This window comes from Phragmites australis, chromosome 3, assembly GCF_958298935.1.
Source record: "Phragmites australis chromosome 3, lpPhrAust1.1, whole genome shotgun sequence".
NCBI lineage: Eukaryota > Viridiplantae > Streptophyta > Magnoliopsida > Poales > Poaceae > Phragmites > Phragmites australis.
Window position 1 is genome coordinate 8,720,815 of NC_084923.1, and position 21,273 is coordinate 8,742,087.

General features: G+C 47.9%; 1 long non-coding RNA gene across 3 annotated transcripts; it reads left to right on the plus strand.

Annotated features, from left to right (window-relative positions):
* The first annotated feature begins 11,222 nt into the window (after positions 1-11,222).
* On the plus strand, positions 11,223-18,879 carry LOC133911964 (uncharacterized). 3 transcript variants are annotated; one of them, XR_009908743.1, is made up of 3 exons: positions 11,223-14,557; positions 14,977-15,127; positions 17,147-18,879. It is a non-coding gene; the product is annotated as an uncharacterized LOC133911964 (long non-coding RNA). The 3 variants fall into 3 exon arrangements; XR_009908742.1 differs by having other exon boundaries at positions 11,223-15,127; XR_009908744.1 differs by having other exon boundaries at positions 11,223-15,127; positions 18,142-18,879.
* The last annotated feature ends 2,394 nt before the right edge of the window (positions 18,880-21,273 follow it).

Consider the following 21,273-nt stretch of genomic DNA (forward strand, 5'->3'; position numbering starts at 1 on the left):
AGCAACCTCAAGTCCAGCAAGCACTGCCACAATAGTCATAGTCCAGGCTCAGGACTTTCCTGAGTACTTAGCCACCCATCTTCTCCCAGCCAGTTGAACCTATGGAGGCCGATGACTAGTTAAAGAGATATTAAGAGCAAGTTGCAGATAGCCCAGTGCCCAGTGTGCCTTCTAGCTTCCTAGCTTCTCTTCATAGATTCCTTCTCGGGAGCCCGATAGAGGGTGTATGCCAAATATGGCACTATGCAACGTATTCGGCACATGAGTATAGCTGTTTTTGTCACCTCATGTGCTGAATACGGTGAACCAATATCGTATTCGGTACCTGAGATGTTAAAATCACGTTTTTGTTAAATGAGGTGCCAAATACACATGCTAAATTTGTAAATACGGTAACATATTATCTATTTTTGTAATATATGATGCGTATGTTGTCCATTTTTGGATTTTAGCTTGGTGTCGGCCGATATGCTGTATAGCTTCCGTTCCGTATGCTCCAAGCATGCGCCTAGCTCGGCTGCGAATGGAGATGTTGCGGGGGTGTCTAACAAAGTCTTCTCTTGTTATGGATACGTAACAAAACACAAAGCATCGACACCTCACTGCATGAATTGATGATCCCCTTAGATGAACGGAGGACAGAAGAAGTCCATTTGATCTCAATTTTCCTCTCTCAATCGAAAAACCATAAGCTTGGGCTCCCTTAACTATTGAAACATGATTTTTTGAGTGGTTTCCAAGAAGGGAATTTTCCACTACGTGGTGTGTACACACCTACTATCTACACCGTTCGTATATTTTCATGCACGAATCTTGAAGCAAACAAAAAAAAGTGCTGAAAAAGGTAGATTTGTAAATGTATATGTCGGTGTAGCCATATTCCGATGGGATGCAGTAGTATTATGATTTAATCAGCCACACTCTCTACAACAAATCTCATATTTTACGATGAAACCCCTGGTGACGAATGGTTGTATTATCACACATAGTGAATGTTCAGTGACAACTCTACTAATTTTATCATGAAGCTTATGTAGGCAGGCCGAGTAGTTGTTTTTGGACGTTGGATGTTTGTTTCGTCATAAAAGGTTGAACAATCAATGACGCTTATACAGTCTCATCACTAAAGATAAAACTACTTTTGGTGATGTTTTTGTCACTTAAAATTTTAGCGGACTTCTACGCCAGGGTCACAAAAGTTTTTTTTCCTAACTCCCAGCGTGTGGGTCTCAAATGAGCAAAACATACCTACCTCTCTCTCACACCCCAGCGCTACCCCACATTCCTCACCCCCAATCTTGCATCGCTGACCTCCCCTACTTTCTCCTCCTCGTCGTGCTGTCGTTGCCCATCCACCATAAACATCATCTCCTCATTGCACTACATGTCTCTGGCCACCTCCTTCATCAGCCATCGCCTCGGGCAACTGCAGGAGACCGCAACGTCGGGGCCACCACAGCCACCACCTCCTCCAGGTGTCACCAACTGTACCTGTAGCCTCCACCTCTTCTAGCAGTCTTCCCACGTGGATCTGCGACCACCAACTCCTTTGACTGCCTCCCTGTGAGGATTTGTGGCCACCACCTCCTTTGACCGCCTCCGGGCGTGGAGCCATGGCCACCTCCTCCTGCAGCCTCCTCCAAGCATAGATTCACTGCCATATCCTCTTTTGGATGCCTCCCGGAGTAGATCCACCACCAACTCCTCACCGAGCTACAGATCCATGGCCTCACCAACTCTGGTATCAAGCAAAACAGTGTCCGTGTGATCTCCATGTAAGAAAAGCTACCCACCCCACCTCCCTACTCCTCTAGATTTTTTTTCACATTATTGATTACATGGTTCCTTCCGATGAAACAACTTGTAGTCACCTGAACAATATGATTCCTTCCAATCAGATCATTATTGACGGTAAATGTTGAATGATGTTTTATTGGTCATTTCCTAATATTTTTGAGAACTGAACAATACCGATTCTTGTAGCAATGGGTAGCCTTCTCATGTTAGGGTTAGATCTGTGTATCATATTACATTTTTTGCTTCTATTATTTGAAGCAAGGAAGTGGATTTCATGATAATTAAAATGAATATGTATTGTGAATAGTAGCATTTTTATGTATGCTGCCTTTTATTTTGTTGTATCAAAGTTCTTGTATTGAAATCATAAACACTAACTTCCTATATTATCATAAATCTGAACTTGTACACATTCAGTCCCATCATTACTAGAACTAAGCTAGGTAAATATTTGATCTATGTCTACCTAGAGTTTATCATAGAAATTATGAATCCTGGTAGTGGGATTAAAATCTCATTTTATTTTTATGATTTTAAATACACTTGGTTACTGCACTTAACTATCTAAAATTTGAATCAACTGTGTTATCAAATAACCCTGGACTAGTTGTTTCTTGCAATCACTGGACTGAAAATTAACTGAATGCAATGTTCCCAGTGTATGTTGCCTGACCTATGAGCAGAGTTTGAAAAATTGTTGAAAATCGCTCTGTATTCTCGAATATCGTCCAATTCGGTTTGCACTGCATTTAGAAATCGACCAAGCGTCCATGCAGCATGGGAAGAGGGTGGCGGAAGGATTGTACATTACGGAGGTGGCTAAGCGCCCCCGTGGGACCCCGAGCGCAGGCGGCCTAATCGCGGGGTTGTCTTCCTCGATTGGTCTGTCTGGTGGCTTTGTGAGGAACAGGCTGGCACTCAGTTCCCCGCTCCTGAGGTAAGTTTCTCTGGGTAGGTGTGGATACCTCGAATTTCTCTTTCTTCCTTGATTCCGTAACTCTGTTATTTGTCACAGGCCCTTGGTGGCCTTTGTGGCCACCGTCATGACCCCTCCAACGGCACCCCTGCGAGATATTTGGGCCCCTTCGCTAGCGTTGGTCTTGACCCTCTGAGCTTCGACGGTGGCTCTGGGCCCTATAGGTTTTGGTTGAGGAGCCCGTCTTGGCCCCAGACTTTCTCACCCTGGTCAACCGTATCCCGGCCTCCGTCCGCAGGATGGTCGAGGAGAAGGAGGTGACGACCACCAGATGTGTCGAGCTAGAGAAACAGCTGGCCGAGCTGCAATGAACTAAAGCGAGAGAAGGCCGCACTCTTCGCCGAGCACTCTCAGCTTAAGGAGGATGAACGCACCACCCACGACATTCTCCGGGATACCTTCGAGGCACTAGCGGATCCTCTAGGGAGCCTCGGTCTGGGAGCTACCGAGCCGAAGAACGACTGCACCACCCGAGCATGGGCCTATGCCCTCAAGGTCCTTGCAGAGCACTTTTCTGAGCTCTCAGCCACCCTAGCGCTTAGGGGTGCAGAGGACATGTTGCAGGCAGTGAGGGTGATTGCAGAGTATATCCTCCAGTGTTACCGTAGCCGTGACCACAACTTCAACCTGGACCTGGTCCGGGAGGGAGCTGTGGTTGCCGGACCCGAAGTCGAGGAGAGACTACAGCAGGAGTGTCAAGGGGCGATGGATATGTGATGTCCATTTTCCGAGTGGAGGCCACTGAGGAGTAAAATCTGACTGTAATTTTGGTTCTGTAATATACTTGAATGAAGCCCCCCATTTTTTGCTCTCTGATGCGTTTGTGTGGTTGTGGTCGTAGAGTTACCAGAGTGTTTGAACCATACACCCGTACCGAGCCCGTGCCCACAGTGACCAGTCCGCAAGCTCTTGTCGAAACCTCGACCATTCCCTCCGACGCTTCCGTCGACTGGCGTAACTTCGAAGTGGCAGTCGAATGTGAGCCTGGGTCGGCGGTTGGGCGAGCGAGTACGCCGAGTGTTCTTCAAGGTGTGTTATTCCAACCACCTGAGCCACATATTGGCCTCAGGCTACCTACGTAAGACCTGACTGGTTAACTCCTGTGACTTGCGACCTGTTTCTTGACCAACCTGTCGTGAGGAGCTACTTGTAGCGCAGAGGGAATGGGAGCAGGTGACTCGGGAAAGTGTCTTGCAGCGAGAGGAATTCTATAACCGCCTTAGTCATTGTCGGGAGGACCTGCTCACGGCGCGGTAGGACCTAGAGCGGATGACCAAGTAGAGCAACGAGCCGCGAGCGACTTTCTATGACCACCTCAGCCAGGCTTTTACTCCATTCGACTCGCTGCTTTGGTCCGTCAGTGTTCAGGTCCGTCTAACACCCGGGAACACTATGACCGGTCACATTGAGCAGTTTCTGGCGGCCTCCGAGGAGGCAGGTGGCCTTGAGCAGAGGATTCGCGAGACCATTGGCGATCACCTTTTTGAGGTCGGGGTCTCTGGCGCCTACCTTGCCCATGCATGCGTCCGTGACCACTTTCCTGACCTGGACCTCGTGCCAGCAGTCGTTGCCGGTTCTGAAGGTACCCGGTTGACCACAGAGGAGTTCGATGCCCATGCCGACTTATTTTTGTATGTCGTTCGTTCCTGCCTTTGGACCGTCTGGTTCGACCCGCTTAGGGGTATTTTTGGGTCCTAGGAGGAATGTCTTGAGGTCGTTTGGAATCAACCCCTGGGCTTTATCTGAGTGGTTGTTTCGTAATGAAAAATAAATACTTATCTTTATGAGGATTTCTTTCATGTTTGGGCGATGAATAGCCTCGGAGTTTTGTAATGCTTAGGGAGGATCGCGTCAACCTGCTTGACAAGCCTTTTAGCACCAAGGATGACCTTTTAGCATGACAAGATTTTCAGTGGCGACCAATGCTCGACCCGAGTTGGGACTTGTAGCATTGCGTTCGTTAACCCCTGGACCCCATGCGAGCGATCAACTTTCAGATCTCGATCCCAATCATCAAGAGCGAGTGGGCTAAATAGACCTGGCTGCAAGAAAACAAATCACATATCCTAGTAATTATAGCCCCCGACTGTCTGGTTAGCGAAAAAACTGCCGACCAGGTAGTCAATAAAACGGGAAATCTTACAATTTGGTGGGAGCTCGTGTTTGCCCGTGAAATCCTGCAAAACAGAAAGCTTTGTTTCTAAGGCTTTAAATACTTATAAGTTATGTTCCATGCTCGTCTGGAAGGTCCTGCAAAATAGAAAAATAGGCTCGTCGCAAAGCAGCCTTATACACAGAACTGGTGCTTTGCGAATTGTGTAATTTGCGGTCGACCTGGCAAAATCTGACCCCGTGAGGTCGGGAAACTGAAGTTCACCAACGACCCTCGTTTAGTCTTGCGCTTGGTGGTCGTGGCCGCGCCTGATGCCCTGTTAGCACCTGGCTACTCTAACCATAGAGCACGCTCGCAGAACTCTTCGCTCGAGTTTTCATCGTTGTCTTCGCCAGGCTATCTGGTTGGGCCCGACTGGCTGGCCATCCGTGACGACCAGTGTGTGACAACCGACTAGCGAATCGGGTTCTGTTGTCCGTATTTATGCGACTTGGACTGCCAACCCATGTTACTGGCACTCGCTTGAGCTTAGCCATTGCTGCGGCAGTGATCTCCCTAACGGGCTCGGCCTCGAACTTCTTTGTGAATTTTTCGATTGTCACAAGTAGGAATTTAGAATCACCGAGGGTTTTTAGGGAACGGTCCTATGATGTTGAGCCCCTTGACAGTGAAAAGTCGAGAGAGTGGTACAGTTCGTAGTGCCTGGGTGGGTAGGTTTGTATTTTGGTCGTGGTACTGACACAACTCGCACTGTTTCACCTGCTCGCAAGCATCCTGGAGGGCAGTATGAGGTTCAACCTCTATGCGTGCCTCCGAGGATGTTGCTGAATGTTGTGCTCCCCTATCCTGAGTGATGTATTTCAGTAAAAAGTCATTGTTCCTTTGGTGTAGAGGCGTCCCTTTACCAAGGAGTATTATCGCGGTCTGCCCGCGTGACCCTTTCTGCTGACACATCATCACCAGAGGTTGCTTTATTTTGAAGGTAGTCCGAGATCTGATCTATCTAGGTCGTACCTGAATCAAGCAGGGTGACCACATGATGGTCACCCAAGGTCGACAGCACCGAGGGAGGTGTTGCCTCTTGTGTTCTGTTTCCAAGCGGAGCATCCCTTCCATATCGGCTTGAGACTGCAGTGGGTGGTCGTGTGAATCTTTTTTCACAGACTCCGATCGGGGCAGGTTCGCAAGAAGAGGCTAGACGGACCAGCCCATCGGTCAGGGCATTAGTCCTTGCGAGGGACATGCGTGACTTCCCGATCGATGGGGCGTCGCTCTAGCTTTCTCACTTCGGAGAGGTATGTCGCCATCGTCTGGTCCGAGCACTGAAAACCCCTTGGTATCAGGGTTACACCTAGTAGTGAGTCCCTCATCGCTAGTAAGCGTTTTTCCCCCCACGCGGGTGATGCTCGTGTTCCAGTTAAGAGCCCCTTATACTCTGCTACGTATTTAATAATTGGAAAAACAGAATTGAACCATGTACCTAACAATGCAAGGTGTTGTGCTCGTTCATTTCCGGTTTGGGGGAAGCGTGTCCCGCTTGGAGACCAGTACTATTTTGAAATCCTGCAAGGTGAACAAGGATTCCTCCTTTTTTTATGAGATCCTGGTAGGCTGCCTCGTCCTCTGGTATCCAACAGGAGTGGTCGCTACTCATGTCAGAAGCTTAAAGTGTAGACCCTTCTGTTCGCCCTCGGGTTGAACATGCTCGAAGAAATAACACATCCGGTTAGTTTCTGGGTTCTCTCTTACTTGCTCGGATCATACATGTCTGAATGTTTCGGTTTATGCCACGAGGCTGTGTTGGTTGCCTCAACGCGGTGAGCACTCTTCCGGGTGGATCCACTGTGGTCCATGAGCTCCCCCCGGCGTCGGGAACATCGATGTCTCTACTGCCCTCCATCGAGTCCCGAAGTCTTTGGCTTTAGATCCATTGTACAGAATTTGGAACGCATCGGGTTTGTCTGGGTTGTGTCCAATGAAGAACACCTCGCCGTGACCCGGATCCTCGGGATGGGATTCATCGGCCGTTGGGGATTCGAGTATGGATCGCCTAGAATGATTAACAATAGTTACTAGAATGCCATAACGCGCCCCCTACCTGGCACGCCAAATGTCAAGGGTGGATCCCTGACAGTGATTTCGAGGTGTATCAGACGACATGTGCGTGATCTGTGTTCTGGGGGATGTGCCTGTGCTAATCTAAGAACAACAGAGTTTATCCAGGTTCAGGCTCCGCTTAGGGTAATAGCTCTACATCCTGTGTATTCTTTTCATTGAGTATGGTTTCTTTTTTTTTTGTGTTTTTTGGTCCCATTCCCAAGTCGGACTCCCTTTCCCTTATAGTCTAGGAGGAAAGGAGTCTTACACGTGGGCCTGTCAAATAGACCCATGCCTACCTAGACGGCCAACATAGGCTATCATTACTGAGCACGTATGTGCTGTGCCTGCCCTGGAGCGCTGTGATGCCAGTCCCATCCGTCAGCCGCTTCCCTGCTTATCAAGTCTGGGTTGCCTGGTCTGCCCTGTTCCATTGTTGGTTGCCCACGCGCGCCTGCCATGCCCTCTCTTCGTCTGCGAGCCCATCCCGTAACAATTAATGTTACGGGATGGAACACAGAAGCTCCGTGCCAGCCATGATCGCCTCGGCTGGAGTGGTGCACCTGGGGAAGGAAAACGGCGTGGGCATTGGTATTAAATGAGAGTTATCTGGTTTAGACAAGTACCTGCCCTACGACCAGTAGGGACTAGTCGTGGTAAGTCCAGCGTAGGTCGGGGGTGTGGTCATGCGATGCCGAGCGGTCGCGCGGTGGACCCTATTTAGAGAAAAGGAATTAGTCCTGCAAAAACTGGTTGTTGTTGGCCATCCTGGCGGGGGGACCCATATTCTTTACAACGACAGGGGTAGTGGTCCGAACATTTTGAGGACAACGCCTGTAGGAAGCAGTTTGGAAACAAAAGCATCCCAACCAGAAGTGACCAAAGCCCTGTCAAGTCTCATGAGAGTGGGAGAAGCATGCTCATTGGACCAGGTGTAGCGTCAGCCAAACAAATACAGGTCTTGGAGCTCCAGTCTGTTAATGAATCTGCGAAATCTGGAGATGGATCGCAAGTTAAGGCGTGCATTATTCTTATCAACAACTAAACAAATCATGTTGAAGTCGCCAATTACCAACCAAGGCCCCGGTGAAAGCACACGAACATCAGTGAGTTCGGCTAGGAAAACGTCTTTTAATCCCTTATCGGTTGGGCCATACACAACAGTCAAGTGAAAGGATCCCTTCAAGGAAGAAATCTGTACGGTGACCGAAAACTGGAGCACTTGGATTGTGGTTAGTGAGAGGCTATCGACAGGCCACAAGAACACCGCCCATAGTGTCAGATGATGGCAAGAAGGAGTACCTATAAAACGTAGGGCTACAAATTTCATCAACTAGGAAAGGGTTGAGTACATGAAGCTTCATTTCGAGCAGGCATACAACCGAAGCTCTGTGATCTGCGATCATCATTCGGACAACGTCCCGACGGGCTTTGCAGTTTAGCCCACGGACATTCCAACTTAAGATGTTGCAGTTTTCCATGTAAGGCAAGAACAATGGAAGGCAGGCCCCCTAGCAATCTAGGCTCACTGCTGCCGGGTCAGCAGCAATGACCGGCATCCCCTGGTCAGGGAACAAGTCTAGGATGGCCCGGAGGTGCTGCTTGGACATTGGGCGTTCGAACAGCTGGATATAAGCCTGGTGGAGCTGCAGCGAGATAGCCTCGCTCTCCTTGACTAGGCCAAGCCGACGCATGAGCAGTAATTCGCCGCATTTGGAAGGTTGCACAGACGAGAGGTTGGGCTGCGTAGCGAGCCTCTTGCTTCTTTGGGAAGTCGATCCGAGCACGCCGTTCGTGCGTTCCTACGGGGTGTTGTCGCCAGAGGCACATGGATCTCCCGAGGCAACTCCTGGAGAAAGGACACAACCGCTGAGTCTACCGCAGTGTGCGCAAGGGCTTCCATGGATGTAAGGTTGTTGTGTTGGTCACCAATTTCATCCTGCAGCCGCGTCGTGGTGGTCCTGTTGGCCAACCGACAACTGATGCGACGACGGCCTGGCCTCTGTGTAGAGCTGTTACCAGCGGTACGGGCGGACGATCTACTCGCGCAGCCCATGCCGCACGGACTAGTAGGTGCGCGCCCCCCAGAACATGGGCTCGCTGAATCGCGGTGCGCAATGGACCCGCTCTGAGGACTGTGGCCCACAGCAGTTTCGAGGCCCGCGGTCGATGGAGCAGACGCCTCACGCCTCGTAAGACCTCCGCCCATACAGCCGCGGCGCCGGCGCCGCGAATAAACGATCGTGACGGGGCGAGGCGTCACGGGCCGCTGAAGAGATTGAACAACCACTTGGGCGCAGGAAAGGGGCTCCTCAAACATAGGGTCGAGACATCTAGACGGTAGGTCATCACGGGCGCTCACGGGGACGACCACGGGATCCGGAGACCTAGTGTGCGACCTGCGGGGAGGTGACTGCCGCTGAAAAGTTTGAACAACCCCTCGGGCGCTGGCGAGGGCTTCCACAGTCATAGGGTCGAGAGTCCGTCGTGGTGGGTCGTCACGGGCGCGGATGGAGGCTACTACAGGGTCCGGAAAACCTGCCGGGGACGGGCGGAAAGGTGGCAGGATGCGGCCTGCGTCCACAGGCTGTGACATGTCAGGGAATCTCGTCTTGGACGAAGCGCCGCGGAAGGATCCGAAGGTGATGCGTACGGAATCCGAGGAAGGGGATAGGATTCTGGCCGCCCATTGGACGCCGTGGCCATGGCCGCCGGCCGACGAAGTTGAGCACCCAGCAGCCGAATGAGGCAGCGGCAGGAAGGACAACCGCCTTCCTGTAGGGAGGCCCAACCGGCCCATGCCGCTGGCCGGTGGTCCGTCGCCATCACCATCCTCGGACGGAATGGACCCCTCGCTACTAGAGGAAGAGGGGAGCCGAAGCTCGGCCAAAGAGATGAGCCGAATGGTAACGCAGAGTCTTCTTCTCCATGGTGTAGGGCGTCAGGTTGCTGAAAAGCTGCTGAAGGAGGGGATCGTCGAAACAGTTGATATAGGCTCCGTCACCTCCATGACAAACTCGCTGGGATGTTCTGTGGCAAATTGCACCAGACAACAACACGGAGGACGGTGAGGTCAGTCCAGTCCGCTAAGATGGTCTCGTCCTCAAGCCGCTCAACTTAGCACTGGCAACCGAGAAGGTGCTGAGCCGAGTCGTCGCCCTCCCCAGGCGACGCCGCCCTCCCCAGGCGACGTCGCCCAGTGACCAAAGTCCAGGCACCGTCGTCAGCCGTGGGAGGGTGCCGGGTAGGGGAGCCAAGGGCCGTCGCGCGGCAGGCGAAACCGGCCTGGTGGGGAATAGCCACAGCAGACGAGGCTCCCCTAGCAGCAGCCCAAATACCGTGGGGAGCGGCATCGTGCCGAGCGGCTGACTGCTGGCCGGGGGACTCGTCCAGGAGAATGGCATTCCCAGTAGACTCGGCCGGAAGCCTCCCGGCGTGGAGGATCGAAGCTGCGCAGGGTGGAGGAGTAGAAGGCGACCGCTCAGCCGAGGAGACAGAGAACGGGGTGTCGCGGAGCCAGCGCTGCACCTTAGTTCGACCGGAGGAGGTAGCGCCAGGGCGAAAGGACGGGGCGAACGGAGACAAGGGGGAAGAGGTCACCGGGGCAAGGGAGACATTAGCGCCCGCAGAGGCAGGGAGAAGCAAGAGAGGCGACGCGGGGCGGGTGGACTCCGAGCTCGGGGTGAGCGCCGGCGGAGATGGGGAGGAAGGGGAGGGTGAGCGAACCATCCCGTTCTGAATTCGAGACTTCGATCATTGGTTTCTCACACCACGCATACGGAGTGCTGGGTTTCAGTTCAATCCTTGACTAGTTTTACTGATAAGCGCTTTTGGTAAGCCCCATTACTATCTCGTTGACATACACGGCTGCGTCTCGGACGGCACCGGCCGATGAAGCCACCTGTGGTGGCGGCGGCGGCGGCGGCTGCGGTGGCCATGGGCAGCGCGGTTCAGTTTGATCGACGAGTGCTCGCGGCGGCTGAGCGCACGGGCGTGCTGACACTGACAAGGGGTGATCCACTGTAAGAGAGGTCCATGGTGACCCCACCCGTCAGCGAAGGTTCCCAGGCCAGAGCCCTCTGCCTCACCTTCCCCCCGTCTCGTTGCGGAGGCGGAAGTCTGGGGGCAAACCCCACCTCCTCATCAGGCAGGGGCAGGCCCCATCTCCGCCGCGGCGACCACTGGGGAGTGTAGCAGCGCGGCGCGGTTCGGCTACACGTCCCGGCTAAAGGTGCGCCGATTTCGCTCTCTCTGTGTGTGTGGAGAGAGAGAGAGAGAGAGAGAGAGAGAGAGAGAGAGAGAGAGAGGTGCGTTGCGGCGTCGGCTAGTTCAGGGCTTCAGGCCATCCACCGAGACGGGCGCCGCGGTCTCGCCGGGGCGTCGATTCTGCGAAGACCGCAACACAATCAGGGGAAGGTACCTGCGATATGAAACTTGGTCAGTACTTCTCGAATTTTAGACTGAGCCGTGAATAATATTCATAACGGAACCACACACACCCAGCATGCGGCTTTGAACGCAGCAGTGACACCTCCATTTGTTGGTTTTCATTTGTACTGGTTGAGCACCTTAGTTATATGGGTTAGTGTGCTAGATTCATCAGCCTAGGAATTTTGAGATGGCATGGGACAATATATTTGTTATTTATTACTGTTGCTATGCTATATTGCATAGCTTAATTTTGAATTTACGCGCTGATCAATGAACCTGCAGTCCTAGTTACAGTAGTGACATGGGGGCACCAACGATGGACTGTGGATGCGCTGCAACACTTTAAACCTGAGTAGTGACAGTGCAGTCGTGTGTGCAGTCGTGTCTGTAATCAGTAGTTCAACATAAAAATGTTAAGAATTGTATGCCAGCAAACCCGTGGCTTCCCTGCAGCAGCTGTTTTTTCCCCTGCCAACCACCATCCCTAATGAAATTGGACAAGTATAATTTGGCATCTGGGTGTTCATGTTTGCGGATTATCAAGGAGGTGCATTGTGTATATGGGGTCAATGGACACTGGTTTTGTAATCTCCCCCGTGAGTTAATATCTCAGAAATGCCTGCCCTGTGCAAAAGGTCTGTTTCCTTGGTGAGAACTGGCAGCTGATGTGCCAGGAAATGCAGTTTTGGCGGTGGGTGCAGGCAGGGTAACTCATCTAATGGCCTTGGACTTGACGCTGACAAAGTATTTTAATAGTTTATAAAGTTATGCTTCTGTGTCTATAATTGCGATTACAGCATCTGGCAGTGAAACCGTGGTTTTTGTGGTTTCACACTGTTTCAGTTGTTATTTTCATATCTCGCGAATGCAATTGTGTTTCATTTTTCATTTTTCTTTTTGCGAGGTTGTAGGACATGGCCACCCCTATATCTGGTAAGTTTTCTTTTTCTCTTTGAAACTTCACTACATGATTTTTATGGAATTTGCAATATTTCGAAGGGCGTATCTTTAGTATTACATGTTTTTCACCTCATGGGCCCCAGTCTGCTGTTGTCTCGTGAGCTCTTGGATGTCTGATGATGAGGGCATTGAACAAAATTAAAATTAATGGAGGCAATTGAGATTTTTCAAACCTGGAAAGTATAGTAATTTTCTGACTAGTGTCATGTGCCTCTTATGGGTAATTTTTCTATAGCTGCCAGTTTTGTGTCTCTCTGCTTATTTCACCCCATCAAACTAAGTTCATATCATCCTGTTTAGACATTCCATCAATTGCTTCTCAATTCCTATTTTCAATATTTAATAAAATAATCTAAAATTTATTCTTGATTCCCCTTGTTTTTTTGGTTGTAAGCTGTTCATTCTGCTGAACCTTTCTGAGAATCATATATAAACAAAATGCTTCATTGAACATTCCTTAAACCTTTTTTTAAGCCCAAGTTAGTGTTTCTGTAGCATATATGTTGCACCCTTGGAAATTTTTTCTTGACAGCACATCCTTTTGATGACCTGGGGAGCTAAGAATTGCATCAGAGGCATTTTTGTTTATCCTATTGACCTATTCTTCTTTTGGGCAAGCTGGGCAGCCCAAAAACTTACGAGATAGCGAACTTGGGTTATTGTGACCTACATCTCCAGGTTACATGTTCGATGAATGTAATTTTGTATCAAATCAATAGGAATTTTACTTACCCACCCCACAATATATTGCATGGGTCGACAATCATCTTTGTTATCTATGATGACTTGCAGTGCTTTATTCAGATTTCCATACTTTAAAGTTTGTGTAAGGACACTAACATCCTTCCTAAGATCAAAATGAAACTGTGACATGAGTTATAGCCTTGCCACAAGACCGCATTGATGCTTGTTTGTTGTCTCCATGTCTAAAGGTTTAAGCAAGCGTGGACGTTAGGTGCAAACGAGCTGCATACTCGATACAGTAGGGATCATTATGTTAGATTAGGATAAAAAGTATTTGGACAATTTAGTACAAAACAGTGCTAGTTTTGAGGGCAAATTACTGCATGTGCCCACTGGAGCACAATGAGCATGCAAGGGTACTTGCGCCGCCTATTTTAAATAGCCTAGGGGTGGGAGGTTTAGTTAAAATATGTGTCAGCAGAAAAAAGCCCACTTGTAAGGTCTCCTTCTCTTTGGTAATAAAGAGAGGAGAACCCGGCTTGTAAAAGGACGGAGAAGAAAGGATCAAGAAAACTCATATGTAACCAGTTCATAGACACTGATAACAAAATACACATGACGCAGGGTTGTTATCCTGAGGGAAGTCTGAACCTGGATAATTCATGTGTTATGAAGTTCATCGTGAACACACGCACACCGTAAGCGTCGTTCACGTGCTCATCGACTGTTACACCCCGGAATCATTGTTATGAATTAACTCTCAACACAAACGAAAGAAAATTCCCCGTCCCCGCTCACGGGGAATATTTTCTCTCCATCACCGTCCCCGCGTGGGGAATGAGGACCTGTCCCCGCTAACAATTAAATGGATAGGCTTGGGATGAGTGGTTGGATGTTGGGTGTTGGGTTGCTGGCCGATTGGGCCCTGGGATGAGGTGGAGTGCAAAACATTGAATGGACATGCCTTACAAAGTTACACAATACATGTGCATATACAAGTATTATGGTCTAAACGGGTACTGCAGGGAAACGGGGATGGGGAATGCTTCCCCATATCCGTCCCTGCTAGACCCGATCCGACCCCACAAGATCATTTTTCTACTATTTGTATCCCCGTGGGGACAAAATTTCCCCATCCCAATCCCCTAATAGGCGAATTCCCCTTGGGGAATTGGGGATCAGATCCCCATTGACATCTTTAGCCTCCGTGGAGAGCCCGTGGCCGAATCGGTGGTTGTTGTCAGGGTGAAAGTGCTCTTCTCCAGCCGCGCTCAGGATCCGACAGGTGTCGCAGAATTGTCGTTGGAGGTACCGATAGGGAGCACCGCAGAGGAGTGCTTCGGTAGGGTGCTTGACAAGTTCCCCAAGCTGGAGGAGATTTGTCGCTCTATGGTGTTCACGCTCAAGGAGTATGTGCCCGACTACGCTGCCATCTCCGACAGTGACGGGCTCGCCATCATACCACCCATCTGCGGTGGCTGACCACAAGTGGTGAAAAGGTTTCTTCTTTCATTCTTCGTTCTTGTTCTTGTTTCCTGATGAATGTGCATGTTAAATAAATAATCTCCATAATTCCCAATGGCCTTTCTTTTTAACATCTTTGGCCTTAAATCATGTTGATCAATAATATCTCAATCTGAAAGGATGACTGAAAGGAATGCCTGCATAGTTGGTGTACATTGTGCCATTCTCGCATCACTGCTAAAGGTGAGTGAGATGGGCTTTGCAAATAAACCGGTATAATGTCCAATGAAACCACTTGATCACTGTGCTAATGATGGAACTAGAGTCCAAACGTGTCCTTAAAAAAGGGGAACTAATTCAAAATATAAATCGTTTGAATTATGAATGAACCAGTGGGAAGTAGTGACTCCCTGTCCTGCCATCTAAAATAAATTGTTTCCTTGCTCTTCATTAGCACCAATGCTGAACATTGGAAGGTAGAGCTCCCTTTCATCTTGCCAGAATGACCAAAATACTGTAGTAATGTGAAGTATCGAGCCCAGCGACATTTTGTGTGGACCCTGGAAGGCGATGATCCTTTCCAAACCAGAAAGCAGACATATAAGGTAAGTTTTTTCTTTTAATCAGTTTGGTGGTTGGATAAGTGCACCTCTTGATTCCGCAATTATATCCATTATTAATCAAATGTTTTTTTGTGAGGATTTAGGAGCCTAGAAGGTGTTAATACGTAATGGTCAACATGAAACTAGTTATATAGATTATTACTCATAAGAAATGCTACCGCTACCAAAATCTTCGCTGCTACACTGATATTGTTAAGGTCTACGACCGATCAAGGTTCAGAGAGAATAAACAACAATGAGACGGTTGTTTCATGAATAATTCCACACGATAGGGGAACAATAAACTACAGCTAGTTATTACTAAAATTTTCCTCTTACATATAACTCAAGTTTTTCATATTTCCTATTCGAGCTTGCAGCCCAGCTCCTAGTCACTGTTCGATTATTTTTCATAGAGCAGGTCTCCAGTGCAAGTTCCCTTTAAGCTGCTCTCTGTTTGAAGCAGATATCACTATCGTTATATCCTACTTTAAGAAAATAAAAGAGAATTCTTTGTTAAGTCACCAGCGACTCAGTTCTGCTTCTGCTGCATCAAAATTAATCAACATTCATTTCAGAATTTACAAAAAAAGAAGAGAAGAAAATCTGGCTTAGTTTGAACTCGCTTTGTTGGACACTTTGGTAAGAAACCTATATAATTGAAAACATAATGTTTCTTACTTTGAATAAGTGAACTCTAGTGCCTATGACGAGCTGCATGGTTTTGGCTAAGCCAACCACCGCGATTCTTGCTAGAAGTTTCAGCTTAGCTCTCCTGTAAGCGCTAAAGCAGGGGCATCTGCTTGATATGGAACTTGGCTGTATCAGTTTTTGCTGCTTGAAAGTAGTCTGGTGCTTATTTGAAATGTCTGAAAAAAATTATATTCTTTTTGCTTGCCTTTTAATCTATCCATTCTGACACCAGAAGTGTACGCCTCACCCTTTGATGTTATGTTTGGAGTTCTCTCAGCAGAATTCACTGGGTGGTTCCATCCACATCGTGTTACCCTGCGTTCCAGTTGACAGATGATGTGTACTTTGTTGCAGCTTTCCAGCTTATAATATACTCAATTGTTGTGCAAATTGATCGTAGTTATCTTTAGGGTGCCTAGTCCTCTCTTATGTGAACAAAGTAGTGTGCTAGGATGGGGTCAAATTTGCAGCTTTTTATTGCGCTTGGTGAAAATTATCAGGGTCATCAACTCCTATGGTGCTAGGATGGGGTCAAATTGCTGAAAGATCATATTAATGTTGCTGCCACTGCTTGCCATTTGCATGCTGCTGTTCAGAGCTGCTATTTAGTGGAAATTCTTTAGATGTTTAGACAGTTGGTAACACTGCTGTTTTTCTCTCTGGTTCATCTCTGCTACTTGTCCTTTATGTGCCTAGTTAGCTACATGTTGTGGCCTTTGTGATACTTTGCAAAAAGAGTTCCTTTTAATTGCTCTTTATGTTTGTCATGAAAAAGTAAACTGATAATTGATACATTGTTCTTGCTGAGTTGCTTGTGGGGCCAAATATTTGTTGAAACCATGAACTGAGCAGTTGGTTAGTGCTTCCAGTAGAGGGGATGGCCACCTAGGCTCGAACCCGAGGCGCACTGGTTTGTGAGTACCTTCTTGAGAAACTGGTTTCAGCGAGTTTCCTGGCTAGTCAGGGTTCGGTACTCTCCTATGTTAAATTTAAAAAATGCCAGGGGAGTCCCTCCTCGTGGTTGAGGAAAAAAAACTTGTTGAAACCCTGTAGAAAAAAAAAATGTAGTTTCTACCTTTGGATGCATGTGCTTCAGCCTATTATTGATGTCTGCCACATTGCATTGGATGACATCAGAAGAATAGAAAGAGGGGATGTTTGTAGAATGTACATTTCTCATAAGGCTATGCTTTAATTTGCGTTCCAGCATAAACTTGTATACATCTGGACTTTCTAATGCTGAGTTGCACTTGATATGTACAGCAAAGTCATACTGAGATTCCATTATATGGCATAATATAAAATCACTGTTTCACATGTATTCTCCAGGATTCGGTTTGGTATGTTGTGCTAATTCTTGATGGTCGTGCCTGTTGTTGATGTTTGGATGAATTACTCAAGTGGCTGACAACCAAGATGAGGATATAGCAAAATGCTGATCGTCGTCGCGGATAGAGACATGTGTCTCTTGTTTTTCTGTGGAATTTAATTTTTGGCCTTTTCCTTTTAAATTCACATCCATCATTATCCGGAATAAATTCCTGCATTAGGAGCCAGCATAAAGTTCTGAACACACCTGATTGCTTTCAATGCCATGCCGCAGTGACTTCAATGTTCTGGAAATTTAACAAGCCAAGACCCTTGTCCTTGCGCCATTTTTTTACTACTCTCATCTTTAAGGCCTATTATGTTGGATACACAATAATTAAGCTTTAACCATGGCATGTCATCTCTTCACTGTTTATACGTGATATTGACAAAAGGCTTTTGAAATTTTAAAGAAACGAAAAGAGAAACTGGACAGCAAGCAAAAGTCATGGTTGCTGAGCCAACTGTAGTTGATCGCATTTTCTTTCCATATTATTGATAGAAATATGTAGCCTTGACTGATAGAAGGGAAAGGAGGTGAGCCCCTTTGTGCCCATCTGGACAAAATGCCAGCTCTATGATCAGATGTAGGTGCAACGGTGGGTTACACATGGCCAGATGTTAGGAGCACCAAGTCCAGCTGGTAGTGGGGGCAATACCCACACCAGGCAAAATTGCCACTTAAGTCCCGACAGATGTATTCACCATTGGAACATATTATGTTCACGCCTTGTCTTTTTAATTAAGGAGTTCTTGATTCTGCAAGAAATTTGCAAGTTGATTTAGTACTCGTGTGTGCCCATATTAACCTGTTTTTTTTTATATATATATCTGCCGTTTTCACATTATTGTCCAGCCCCCACCCCTTCTCTTTTTCCAGCAATGAAGTTGTTGTATTATTCATGAGCTGTATTATTGTCGATCACATGTTATCTAGTTAGTCACTGCTGTACCAGGAGAAGCAAAATGGACAAATGATCAAGTTTATGATCGCTGGTGGCAAGGGTGAGGCAATGCAAGTGGGTTTTGCACAGAGGTCCAACAAGGGAGGAATTCTTCCGTTGGTGTGGGGTTAAAGTGGCTTATCTTAACATGCATCCGATCCTCTCTCGGGCCTGCGATAACGAGATTCAAAGGATGATGCTTCATCAATAATGTTCCTGTTTCGTCGCTTTATCAATGAGAAAGCAATGCCTCCTATCTACTCAGGAACCAAGGCTTGCAAGAGAAATTTCCAACATGGAAGAGTTTCCTGTGCGGGGCTGGTAAATAAGTTGATTTGGTTCCGGTCTGTTTTGGGCTACACACACTGATGTCATAATCGAAACGTCCCATGAAGGCTGCAGCTACTTGATCTGAATCAAGTCCCTTGTTCAGACTGTGGCCCTGGCAACAATGAAAACCTGACCTTGTGCATCTATTGTCGGTAAAACTTCCTTGTCGTTACTTGACAATTTCACTCTGTCGTAAACAGTAAAATGATCGTGCACATGATGGACCATGCTTTATATGGCACGAGGATGAAAATCATTTGCTTGCAGAAATGGACCAATATACGATTTAAGGGTGGGCCATGTGTGGCTGTGTAAACATGGTCCTGAGATTTAATTTTGGTTTCAAGTTGTCATTGCGATGGCCCATGCACTTGCCATAGATCAATTGCAACCTAACAAAGATATGGGATTGGGCCAGGATGAAGGCTATGTTGAGTTTCCTCTTCTGTCTCTGTGTGCCCACACTAAGTGACGTCAGGCTACTATAATCTAGTTTAGATGTGTGTTAGGATCCATTTGTGTGGAGATGTCAGTCGTGAGTGCGTGTTATTATACCCGCAAAAGGAGACAACCAAGAAAATCACGTTCTCCACTGTCCCGACTCCCAATCATGTTGCCTGCTGCTATAGTACGTACTAGTTCTGATTTTTTACATGTACCAGTGTACTGCTCTTACTGTCTACAGTAGTGTAAGCTTCTTTCTCCCAGTAAGTACATCACCATTTCCTATCGGACGACTGGGTACCTTTCGTCCGGCTAGTCTCAGCAGCTGATTAACGTGTCGCCTATATATTGTAAAAAAGTAGTTCTTGTGTCGGTATTAGACCAACAAGCTAGTCTCGTGTCCCATCTCTCCCTCTCTACGACTATAACATGTAGTATGAGATGGTCGGAGTAACAGGATGCTAATATGTACCAGCAACACATATGCCCCGTGGATGCTAGTACCTTGGCATCTCTCTCTACATCATATCTCTTCTAGCTGGAGGAAGGGTACGTACACTGTAGCGTGCATGTGATTGATCGCTGCGCTGTGCCCGTGCCTTCAGCCTAACAGAGCTACACCTCCTTGTCTGTCAATGGGAAGTCAATTCTACAGAATTCTAACTAGAAAGATCTTTATAAAATCTTATCTATACTAGCTATGTCATAGTTAAATTGAAGATAAAAGAAAATATAAATATATATCATCAGAAGAAAATTAATCTTTTGTAACACCAGATCTGTTTCTCCGTCCACCTACACCATGCCATTGCCAACACCTCTGCCACCAAGGCACCAACTCGATCGATCGATCGTCCCCGGCCGGGCGGGCGGAGCCAATCACCAGCCGAAACGCGCCGACTTGCGCGCCCCCACGCGAGCGCATGCTATTCTGTGCGCCACCAACCAGCCAACCGTTCGGTTCCGTCGACGCGGACGTGACGCGCGCGAGAGGCCTCTGCCTGCCCGGCCAGAGACAGGGTGATAGATAATGCCACGGTAACAAGCGACATTCGTGACCCCCCGATAACTGCCTGCCACAACCTAGCTATACACCTACAGCCTAGCTAGCAAGAGTACCATGCATACACAGATCATGGACGCGTCGCCCATTCATCCGTCCGTAGCGTCACTGTTCCTGCGCGCAGCACTGTCCATGCCACCCCGTGCACGCCCGGGGCCCACACGTCGGCGAGTGACAGCCAAATATCTCGTACGTGTATCAGGTGTATGTACGCACGTACGGCACACTACTCCTATGTGCTAGTACGCACATGTGTGCAAGCTGCAAAGTTTACATATGAGCAAGTACACGTCGGTCGCGTCCACTGTACTCGATCGATAGACGGCTCGAGCGACCAATCAATAGTCAGTACTGTGGCCGGAGCCTGGTGCATGCATGGATCCATCCATCCATCACACTGGACGCACGTACGCCACATGGGCGCGTACGCAAGCACGTACGTACTGTCCGTGGATACATGCACAAGGCGGACGTGCCCGACGCGTACGCGCGGAACCGTACAGACACGCTAGCTGAATTCCCGGTCGGAAACAAAACGTACGGGCGCACGCCTGTCTCCCAATGGCCTGCAAGGCCTGACACACGGTTGCTGCTGTTAAGGTTCTATTTGTTTCAGCTCAGAATTATAATAAATGATTTATAGGTAGTGGATTATAATAAGTTGGATTATGATAAGCTAGAGGGAAATAAGCTGTGAGCTATTTGGCAACCTAAATTATTGGAGTCTGGATTATTGGTAAAAGTCTACAATACCCTCAATAGGGGGTGGGAGATTCGGGTATAGGGTGGGATGAGTGGCATTGGTGGGTAAATTTCTTTAAATTTGATGGATAGTATAGTAGAAGGTCAAAATAAGCTGAAATAAGCTCTTTTTCACAGCTTATGGAATTATTATAATCTGAGCTTCAGTTTATAATAATCTGGACAAATAAGCTAGCTATTTGTTTCAGCTCAGAACAAATAATCTGGATGGGCTAGCCCGGCCCAAATTTTTGCAGGTTGGCCCAATAATGAAAAGAATCCGGTAGAAAGAAAAGGTAAAATCTGAAATTTTACTTTTAGCCTCTTGGGTTTTTTGTTAATTGAGCACAGCCACTGCCTTGCACTGGTTGAGCCCTTGAGATTTATCGCCATCAGGATGCGTTCTTTACCTTTTTCATCGATGCAACATGATTCATGAAAAGGAATATCACAATGCGAAACTAAGTGACATAAGTGTCGCACACAACAACACATTACACTTAGGAGCATAATATAGCAAATCCATACATATTAGCAAGAGGGGCAAAAAAAGAACTTTAGTGGAT